Here is a 12107-nt window from a genome sequence, read left to right on the forward strand (position 1 = left end):
GTGTTCCTCTGTCATGCCCTTCTCTGTAATACTGATAGACACCTAACTAATCCTAACTAAAAGATCACATCTCTGTTCAATACGTCCATGACGCAACTGCTGCTTTGAGTGTGTATTGGAGCTCTGCATAATCACCGTTCTCTGCAGCGCCACTATTTACGCAAGACCAGTGTAGACAGCCCATGTAGAGGGCTCTTTCAGTGTGAAACAAGAAGGGCTGTGTGTATGAGAGAGAGGGAAAAATAGCCCAAAATACATAGACATGCCAGATGTAAATTATTCCGTTTTAAATAAATAATTAAAGAGGTCTATAGCATTCATTTATTTTCTCTTCTGTCGGGGAGGAGGGGAGAAAATGAGTGCTATAGTTGCCTGTTACAGAATTCCTAGACGCAGGAATCCAGCCAAAACGTTGTATTTCCTACGAGCTAGCCTGCTCTTATTCTTCCTGTTTGCTGAAAACTCTAGATATGCTTTCAGAAAGATGGCAGCTGTCCCTGTTGCTACTTCCACTGCAAAATCCCTCACAGGTGAATCTGTATTTTTCCAGTGCTGAGGAAAGGAAATAACATTTGTCCCTCAAGACCAAGAGAAGGAGAAGTGCATGTGTGCTGGCTAGTCCTTGCCATGTGCTGCTGTTCTTGTGATGCTGGCATCACTTATTTCAGGAAGAATGACCAATATTTGGAAAAGAAAAGATATGAATTGGTTTTCGTTCTCATATTTATGAGATTGCAAAGTTCACTAGGGCTGGTAGGAAAATTTCTTTAGCATTTTGATTTTTGTGTCCATAATTGTCTTTTTTTGTGTCGCCTTAGCCCTGTCAGAAAAATTGCTTTAACTAGGATTTTCCTGATGCTATGAGAGTCTAATTCAGTCCACTGTTTAAGGCAGTGTTATCTCAGTCAGCAACTTATCGAGCTGACTGTTGCTATACTGTTTTTTTCTTTGTCTACTTTAAACATCTGTTGTCCAAAATACTGTTTTATTCTGTGACCTCTTTGGTACGTGTTATCTCTTTTGATTAGTTGTTTTATGTCATGTATACCACTACAGGCTAGATTTTGAGATCTGCCGCAATATACATAGTAATGTGACTCATTTATGCGACAGAACTTTAGTTACTCACTTTATTCGCTTTCTCTCAGCATAAGATCATGTTGATTTATCAAAAGAGACAACTTACAAGAAGGGATGTGACCTTCTTCCTCCCATCAACTCACCTCTTCTTCCTTCTTCCTTTACTGCTGCTCTCACTCCCTCTCTGTCTTACAGATGCAGTTTTTCATTCACTCCTCTAACTCCTCCACTTTCTCCAGTGACCCTATTCCTTCCCTCGCGTTTTGATTTTCTTTTTAAATTCTTCCTGTTGTAGCTCTTTCCCCTTGCAACAGACGCCAGTGTCTTAAAAAAGCCCAGAAAACAAGAAGAAAACAGGAGTTCAAAACTCCTGCCCTATTTTCATCCAAAATGCTGTTGAAAAGATCATTTTGCTTGCCTTTTGCTCGCTCTGTGCCTCTCCTCTTTGTATCTTTCCACAAGCTCCTCTTTCTCTACTGCAACAAATATATGTTTGGGCTTTTTTCATTCTGAGACCATGGATATGAGTCCGCATTACTTCACCTATTGGATATAGGGTTCCTCCCATTCTGCCTCTCACATTTGGGAGGAAGATCTCACTGTGCACATCCGTGCCACCACCCCATTGCCATCTTCAGTTCTTCTGCCTAGATACCCCGTGTCCCACCTCACATTTTTCTTACTGCTGGGCTAGTCAGTTGTTGATTGTTGCTGGTGGGCTGACTGGTATGGATTGCCTCGTCCCTTCTAGTGCTCCTCCACCAGCTTTTATTCCCTTCTTGTTTCCGGTCCTTTCCTGATGATTGACCTGCATAACGTGATGCAGCAAGAAGCTTTCTGAGCAAGCTGTTAATGAGCAAGCTTAGGTACGAGATCATGGACCGTGCCCTCCCTGACCTAACTTTCCCTAATGAACTTTAAATCCCTGAGAAAGAGGCTATATTAGGCACGGTAGTGCCATTGGCATGGGGAGCTGGGCCATTCATATTACTTGGGTAACCAGCTTAGCGGTAGCTGGGATTCACCTACAAGGCAAAGCATTGTGCTGTGTGCAACACTCTTTTGGGTGTTGGTTAGGCTTTTGGGGCCTAGCATTATAAGCTATCATTTACTGACCACAAGGTACTACTGCTCCAATCATAATACAGATTCATAGTCATAACACAAACAATAATTATGTATGTCTTTGGTCAAGGTCGAATGTTCTTATTTCTTATGTATTGTAAGCGGTAGCTTAATTATTTTAACTTTTCTCAGCGTATTTTTTCTGTCAAGGGGCCTTTTTAAATCAAGCTGAGGGGGTTTACAGACCATCTTATTTGAAATAATCTGTGATTATTTCTTGAGATTTAAACTGAATTTTTTATCTGGGGAGGGGAATCTACATGCTTTTGAAGAAAAATAAAAAATAAAATCTTACTTGGAAGGCTCTGCCCCAAAGAGCTTATTATTTTTTACCCTAATTCTACAGAGCAACAGTCTACCATCTCTTTTCCTTGAGAGGTCTTCTTTGATTAAGAAAAGCAAAACCTCACTCCATTAGTCGCTGAGCTCAAAAGCAAAGTGAGGTGGCTGTTTTATCTCTGTTACCATGGTAGTTTTGCCTCAGACCTCTTCCAGTCCAGTGTAAATAATGTGGATACTACCATTGTTACATATTTTGGTCTCACCTGAGTGAATGTCAGCAATACAGTTGTTTCTCCATAATGCCATGAGATTTCTGTTGTTTTTTATTTAAGAAGATTTAGAACACCCCTGACCCTGCATGAAATAGAATAGGATTTCCCTTTCCTTGAAAACTCTGGGCTATTATGTGGGTTTCAAACTGAGCACCCAAATAGTTTTTAAATTACTTTTTTTTGGAAGTATATCTTAATATTAGCTACATCCTTCCCTTATGCTAGCTGCAAAGAGGGAAAAAATTTAGAACATTCCTTTAGGTCTCATCATTCCCATTTAGTGGTGAGCATTTTTTTGGCAACACTGGTGATGTTGAAATATTGCAAAAGGCTATATGGGCATAAGTACCTATGGTGGATCTGCCTTGTTCCTACACATCATTTCCAGGTTGATAATTTTTAAGAGATAAAACACTGGAACATTGATTTAAACAATGATGTCAAGAGTTTTCTGGGGGATAATAAAGGAAGTTTAGAGGAGGTAAGAAGAAAAATGATATCTCTCTTCTTTTCAAGCTAAAAAACACCTCAACCTTTCAGGCAGACTAGCCAAACAGTAACAATACCTTTGTGACCTCTTCACTTTTTCTAGAGTTCTTCATCTCGCTTCTACTGTCATCTCATGTGAACTGCCTGTGAGACACACACACACAAACCCGTGTGGCCATCTTCATTCTTCACTGACAACCTCATCAATCTTGTTGTCTCAGGCGCCCTTCTGGGTCCTGCAGCTTCATCTAACCTGCGTGGTGCTGGGACCCTTTGACATCAAGCACCTCCCACTCTCAGGCATGCATGTACACATCCAAAATTGAAAATCTATATCCTAACGTGCAGAGCTCTTTGTTGCTCTGCCACTCTGCATTGCAGACTTTGAGCTCTGTGCACCCATATGCACTTGCACCTCTGTATACTATAGAGCTGAGCAGGAACATATATAGTGTTGTTGCCTTCCCCTACATTTGGCCTACGAAGCCCCTAGGTTTGCTCCTTTACCAAAATGAAGCAAATGCAGCAGGGAATTTGAAAGCAGGTACTCACGGTGGACAAGTTAGCCAGTAAACCTCACTCCATGTGTTGAAAGAGACAGAAAATCAAATTATATGTCTGTTTCGAAGTTTCCTCTGGAATAGGGTGACAATGCCTCTTTGATGGAAAAAAAAGGGACAGCTAAATAACAAATACGGTTTGTATTAAGAAATAGTGGATGGGAGCACCCTTTTCTTAAGTACACGATGCATTTTCCCTTCAGTACACATTGCAAGTGCCCTCCAATATACAGTTTAATTATTGTTAGCTTAAATGCATTATTAAAAATGATACTTAATTGCAGCTTTTTACATATCAATACAACTTTCAAAAATAATCCTTTTGCATGCTTAATTGAAGGCAACTTTTCTGAAGTTCGGTCTTTCCTAGAATCTTCCAATCTGTCATTCTGAAGAAATGTTCAGGAAAAATATTCTTTCCACTGCTGCACTTGGGGTAGGAATGCATTCTGTAAGTTTTAAGAAATCAGGATATCCAGGATTTAAAAATAGAACAGTATATCCTTTTCTTCTTTTCCTAATACCAGATTGCTAAAACAAGAGGACATAAAGTACAGACTCTTCAATACACATTATTCCTCACTAAAAAAAAATCACTCTTTTCTTAAATTTCAACCTTCTAATATTGCTTACAAGTTCCTTATACCATTTTCTAGATAAAGTGGCAAAATCAAGTGAAGGAAACCAGCCTAATTCTTCTAGAGATATCTTTGATGTATCTGATTAAGTTTAGCGCTTGACTGATATTTTCAGTAGATTCTTTCTCTCTCTAATACCCACCCCTAATAGCTACACCAGTTCCATGCACATGGTTCACATAGACAGGTTGGTGACATATTAATGAAACTTGACCTTTACAGAGGAGTAACAAGGGAGAGAGAAAGCGAGAATCGTCTTAATTAGACTTCATGTCCCTAGGAATGAAACACTGGGTATGTACTTACTACTAGTGTGTTCTGTGACAAGCACAGGCAATTCACCTGGTTTAAAATTTTTTAAAAAACATGATCTCATGCTTCTTGTGCCAGAGAAATGTTCTCCCACATGCTAAGAAAGTCAATGAAACATCATGGAAGTTTCCCAGTGAAGTGGAATGGTGCCATATGAGCTGAAAGGTGAATACGCCATAGGTTATGCTTGCTGGAAACACCTGCCACCCAAGCTGAGGTTAGGTGCAACTTAACCTAATCTAATAAGTCCAGTAATTTTAATTTATTCCACTCTGAAAACTGACCCTACCAAAATTTTTACAGTAAAACATCTGAGGCTAAAAAACAGCTTTTAAGGATATTACACAACACTGAGCAACAATTCCAATAAATAGGTAACATGTTCAAGTTCTCTTTTAACAGTTAGTGTGCAAACAACTAATGAAATATGTGAATACAGTACTGAATGAAACCAGTGGGATTTTTAATTATTTCTTAAACATATGTATAGTGTGTGAAATGGGTGCATTAGTAAGTTTTTATAATTCCAGACATGAGAGAAGTCCAGGTTAGCTTTTGCAAATAATTGTTTCTTGGAGGAACTGCGGTATGAATAGATTTAGCTGGAAATGAATAGAAACATTCCAGAATGTAGATAACTGAAGCACCATTCATTTTCTTCTGACTGGGAAGAACAGTTAGCTATCTTTTCACTTAATATTTATTATAACATGATTTCTTCTTAGAAATGAGCTGAAACATTTCACCGAAGTGGAGCTCCTACTGAGGACAGGAGTGCTTGTAGAAGAATAAAATAATTTGTGGTGGAAGAGACATCTCTTGGGTCATCTCAGTCCATCAGCCTGAATCATTGGAGGATGGATTTCGTTATTCTTAAAATAGCATTGAATATCTTCAGTGATGGAAATGCTGTAACCTTCACTGGCAGGTTGTTCCATTATGCAACTGTTCCTCTAGTTATAAATTGTCCTTGTTGCATTTTAATCTAGTTATTAGTATTTCTTGATCAGCCTTGTTGACTAATGAGAATAATTGATCCTTCTTCTCTTTATAATACTCTCTTAAATTATTTGTACCTTTTTTGTCTCTCATCAACCCACTTTCTCTAGTTTTACATACCTGCTACTTTTAATCTTTCTCATATGTGTGATTTTCCACGTCTTTTCTCATATACATTTATATACCCTGTTAATCCTTCCCCCTTTTTCTTTTTTAGTAAACTAAAACTGAAAAAAACTCCTGTGCAGGCTCTAAGAGTGTTGAATTCAGCAACTCATCACAAATGATTTAGTTTGGATATATGGTATATTTTATAAAAACAGCTCTATGCATAAGACTGGAAGGACTCCCAGGAGTCAATGAACCAGAATATTTTGTTGTCTGGCAGAGGATGCATAATCCCATTCATAAATTTATCAAGAATCATCTTAAAACCACATATGTTTCTTGCACACTGTACTCCTACTGGAAGGCTGTTTCACCATTTCTGAAACAGAAACCTTTTTTTAAAATTTCTGTTCTGATTTTATCCCTAGGTAGTTTATATCCATTTGTTCCCTTACCATCATTACTCCTTTTTAAAGTATCTTTTTCCTTCCTGTGATCCTCCTTTCCTTCCTCTCTTTCTCCCAAACGTCTTCTGGTTCTTCTCTAATATGCATATATAGAAAAAACCATATCCCAGTTTTAACACTCCACTTTTGCCAAGGTCTTTCAGCCTTGTACTGTAAGATAGGCTATCCATTTATCTGATCACCCTAGTAGCCCTTCTTTGCGTGCGTTTGAACTGAATTCAGTTTCCCTTGAACACAGGCAGGCAGAGTTGCTCTCCACGCTCCTGATGAGATCTCACTGGTGTCTTGTGCAGTGACAGTAGTAAGTTTCTCTCCTAGGAGAAAGACCTCACCTAATGTTTCCTGGGATCTCTGCTTCTGCTTCATGGCCCTGTTGTAGCAATGGCTCACAGTGACCTTGGGTTTGCCTGGCAGGTCTTTTGCCTCAGCTGTTATTGCCAGGGGATGAGTTCCTCCTTCATTTCAGAAATCCTTGCTGTTAGGTCTTAGCCCATGACCTTGTACTGTGTTCTGTTAAATTTCACTTCACTCCATATATTCCAGTTCTCAAGGTCTCTTCATGTTTCAGGCACAAAATTCAGTATGAGATGGCAGCTAAATGATGTGTGGTATCTGCTTGCAAAACAGTTTGGTAATTTTCTGTCCCGCATTGCTCGGTGATGCTGTTCTCTCCAACAACAGAGAGGCAGAGCACATTTGTGGCTCTGGCCGTGGAGTGGTTTGCAGTCGTAGGCTGACGCCCCATGAGCAAACTGACCTAACAGTCTTTTTTTCTCCTCTAACTCCTGTGATTCAATTACATACTGGCTTCAGCATTTTGCACAGTATGAACTTTGTTCCAATCTGATATATATAGGCCTTGAGAGCTCAGCTGAATGTCCTGAAAAATCTCTGTTGTGCTTGCTGTGCTGTAAGAGTTTGTTACAATCGAGCACAAATATCTTTGAAAGAGGAGGAATTAGCAATTCTGTACTGATTGTGCTTTATGCCGAGGTACACGAAGTAGCAAAAACTTATATGTCATGTAGCACCATTGTTATTTTCTGGGGGATAGACTGAATGAGCAAGGAAGTGGGAAAAGATTACTCTGGTTTTAGTGTTACATTTGAAATCCACTTTGAAGGTACCGCTAATACAAAATATGATTTCCTACGTCCTGCTGTTGGGATGCTGCATACACCACTCTTTCGTGCCTATTTCTGTTTCAATTCCAAATGCAGGTCACAGTATCAAGGTTTGGTGAACAGTCTAATGCACCTCAAGTGTCCTGTCACATAAGAGGACAGCCCTATCCCTTGGTATCTTCCCAGAGAGACCACTCTTTTGAAGCTTTTCTCCTTTCCAGTTGATTGATTTCAATGTGGTTTCACAAGATCCCTGCTGGGTCCTTGGAGCAGAGGAGGGCTTGGGGCATCCAGGCACAGCAGGACTCGAGGACCCTTTACATGGGTGCACTGGGACAGCTGCAGCTGCAGCACCTGCTGAGAAGATTTTTTAGTACACTACAAAATCGAAGGGGTACCCTGGAGCTATGTGCAGCCGCAGTGGTGTCAGTAGCGTTGAGAAAGTCAAAGCTGTTTTCCAGCACAGAAATACAGTAAAGAGAGATTCCTTCAGCTCGTCTCCTACATATTAACTGCTACTGAAGCAGCTACTCGTTTCCCTACAGTGGGATGTAGGCAGTAATAATTTCTCAGAGTCTGCTTTTCAGGTTCTGGTTTACCCCTTAGAATGAGCAGGGCTGGATGAGACCCCAAGCTTGTCCATGCTGTCCTTAATTGTCAGGAAAGTATTTTGAATGGGGAAAGGGAGTTTGGATCTCTGGAAGCAGAATATCACTGCTCTTTACTTCAGAATAAAACCTTCCCCCAAAACCAGCTGAAATCATGTTGCAGCCTTCAAAACATTTTTTGCCTCTGGATCTTTCTGTAAAATGCTCACATTAGTAGATGAACTACATAGGGTGTATTTTAAATTACTTGTTAACTTCCCAGTAGTCGTTGTGAGTGCCAGCTATTGTGTCATCAGATAAAACTTAGATCAAATGGCAAGACTTCTCTATTCTTTCTTTTCAAAAGGGAGTATCTCAGTGCTCATTCTTCTGTAAAGGAATCACCTTCTCCTGTGGCTTGGAGATGATTTGGTAGAGCACCACATCCCAGAATTCATGCCCACCAGCTGTGCTGAAGCTTAACAAAAAGCAAGTTATCTGCAGAATACATGTCCAGCATTTTTGCTACTCAGCTCACAGTTTTGAAGGATCCCTTAAAAATAATGTGCCGGCTGGCTTTGACCTTTTGCATCGTAAAAGTTGTCTGGTTTGTTATTTCCTGGTGGTCAAATAGCCCAGGGATCAAATGTTCTGCTCTCACTCAAGATGTGTCCCTAGAGCGCTGAACCTATGAAAAGGTGGATAATCTACTGAAAAAGACTAGGATTATTATCCAAAAAGGCCCACATAAAAATGTTGACTATAATACAAATATTACTTCCAAGAAGCTCTCTTGTGTTAATATTCTAGACCAAGAAAAACTTGCTGAAAGTCATATTTTATTTGAGCTCTAGATAAGTGGGGGAATCAGATCAAACTTGTTTTCCAACCTAGCTTTTCAGTTTAATGTTTTCTTCTCTCACTCTATTCTCTCTGAGTGTTGCAGTTGTCTTCTGAATACTGGAGACTCAAAGAGTTTGTATAACTGGAGATCTCACTGGGCCTCAGCCTTGCTGCAGCACTCAGCCAGCAGCACATGCCACAAAGTTCTCATGCATTTAATGAACCCAAATTGCTATCCAAGCAGCTGAGTTCAGAAGTTCACAATTTATGTTTGCTGTGGGAAGGAGGATGTTTATTGTTGCTTTATGTTAGTTATAAACAATTGCTGGGGTCTTGCAAATGAAATGCGTTTGAGGAATCGGCTTTTATTATTACTGAAAAAACACTATCCTCATTATTAGTCTGCAAATCATTCTAGAAAAGTAGCGTGGCAAAACTGGCCAAATGAACTTATCGAATTAACCCAGGAATATTTTATTCCTTCGTTGTATTCTGCTATTACATCTGACAGTTTTGCTTCTCCTCTGATCTAATTAAGGATTTTTGGCAAGCATCACAGTGTTATAAATTCTGAAAATGTGAACCAAACCTGTCTCCTAGTCCTAGCTTCAAATCAAGACGAGAGCTGAATTTTCATCTACTTCTTGAACTGACAGATGAGTTTTCATGAGAAATGTTGACTTCTGTTCAGCTGGTGTATATATATTATATATATTTTATCTTCTGTGATCATGTTATAAATGCTTATTTTTTCCTTGGAGTTTATTTTTTCTATTTTTAATAATAGAGAAAGTGCTTTATGGTGGAAATAAAAACAACTGACAGAACTCTAGGCTTTCGAGTTGATATGTGTCAGAGTACAATACCTCTGTCTTCCACTGGCAACCCGGGGTTTCATGATTGGGCTGCATGAAGCTGACCAATTGTCTGGGTGAGAGAACAACAGGCATGAGAACTGCAGAGCACGGAGTTCATCCTTTGAAAAAATCAGGCAGATTGGAAAGTTTTAACCTGTTGTGAGCTGCTTGTCTACTCTGCATTTTGCTGGTTCAGTGACATTTTGGATCTAGAGTTTTTCCTACTATATGAGCACTTAACCCCCTCTATGCTTTCTACAAAGAAATCTTGAATCTGGACTATGCCCCAGATGCTGGCAGATCCTGTAGCTGCTCCTTCCTTAGCCCCATTCTTTCTCCTGCTGTGGGAAGGAGGTGTCAAGACAGGTCATTCCTGCTGGAGAGACAACACTGACCCCTGGTGCCCATCCAAAATAGTTGGAAGAGAGCGAGGAGCTGCACAAAATGCCTTTCGGGACAAGGTGAACCCCTGCCCACTCTCAGCTTTACGCGTCCCGGCTTCACGTCTCATGGCTCTCCAGAACGTTTGAGCAGGGGCACCAGCAGCATCCGTGTGGCTGCAGCAGAGATGTGCAGATAGCTTGTTAGCATGTGTGCTTGCCCCAGCTGCAGCTGGGACTAGCTGGCATGCAGCAGGTCTTCCATGGCCCGCTTTCACTTTGGCAGAATCCATGCTCATTATCTTCCTTTTATCTTGAAATTCCTTTGAGGCAGAAACCATTATTGTGCATGATAAAGCACCAAAACATTGATAGAGCTTAACAAATGATGAAGGTTATTCCTCTTTTAAGTATTTACCTATCACTGCCTTCTAGAGATGTATTACTTCAACTACTCAGTGAAGCTGCTAGTAAGGTCCATTGTATAATAATGACTGTGAATAATTCTGGGTGAACTCTCTCTACTTCCTCAGTTTTAATTAATACACAGAAACTTGAGTTACTCCACTTCTCGTGTCTGGCTGCATAAATCAATGGGTATAAATGAGTTAACTACAGATTAGAGCTATGCAGAAAACACAGTCCCTGTTGTTTTCCCTCGCCCCAGTCCCTATGACACTGCAAAGGCAGGGCTCCTCTGCCGCACTGTGCTCAGCAGAGCAGCAGCCTGGGGAGCCATGGAGTTGGGCAGGCCCCAGCAGTCCACAGCTTCCTCAAGCGGTTTTACAGGCATCTTTCACTAAGTGAAAGCCTTTGATCTCTGCCGTAAGTATCTCTAATAGCTACCTCTTCTCCAAGAAAATGCAGCCATTATTTTGACACTGAGAAGAGGCTTTCCTGAGAGACTCAGAGTCTGTTCCAGTGGAAGACATACAGCTTTTGTCATTCCCTGTAAAAAGATGAAGAAGTTGCTGAAAAGTCACATGTGTTGTCTTAAATGGAAAGTTACAAAGGAGAGGACATATATATTTTTACTGAGTGAACACCGCAAACATTTATTACTGATGGTATTAATGAGAATGGATTGTGTTAATGTACGATAATTTTTATATTGTCTGCCATCTGAAGAAAAGCTTCTCTGAAAAGATGGCATCACTCTTTTTGGAGTGATGCCATCTTCTAATTAGTAATGACCTCAGAGATTACTTGAGCTCCAGAAGTTTGCCACCAAGAAAGATAAACACTATTAGGTGATATATTCAAAAGCATTTAGTGTTGCTTTTACGCTACTCTCTTATGGGATCTATGGGCGTTTTACCAATGATTTCAGTCAAAAGAATTCAAAAAGAATTAGGCCAACAGTAAATGTTAAAAAATACAGTTATAAGTTTATTTTCTGAAAGATATTGTTTATTTTTAAACAAAAAATGAAGATGACTTCAAGCACATCTGCACAAGCCAGCTTTTCTAATCAGTGCCTCCCTTAGAAGACTATTTCCTTTTAAAAAATAATCCACTCAAAAATAGCCACTTACTTTTTAATACCTATATTTTCTTAAATGTCTTCAGTTACCTGGATTCTAAACACACAAAACAGATTGATTTGTGTGTCTAACATTCTCATTGTAGGTATAAAAATATGCATCCGAAGTTTAGTGCTTCTTGGAATACCCACATCTGTAATCAGCTTTTGAGTTGCTCCATCTCAGCCCTTAGAAGGCAACTGATTTTTATATCTATAAAAAGATAATCAAATCTTTAGTTTGAAGTGCAAGAAGAGACAGGGAACAGACAGATCAGGTTATGGCAACTTTTTATCCATCTGCTCCATGTGAGGTTTACTAGACCTACGACTGAACTTTTCTACATTTTAAAAATAGTTGCTAGCTTAAAAACTGCAGATGCTTCGTGGTGACAACTTCAATTCTGGTTAGAAGAGTTACAATTTGTCATTATAAAGTGGTTGTGTAAAGTGGGCTGAAGG

This window comes from Struthio camelus, chromosome 2 (genome assembly GCF_040807025.1).
Source record: "Struthio camelus isolate bStrCam1 chromosome 2, bStrCam1.hap1, whole genome shotgun sequence".
In the NCBI taxonomy this organism is placed as follows: Eukaryota; Metazoa; Chordata; class Aves; order Struthioniformes; family Struthionidae; genus Struthio; species Struthio camelus.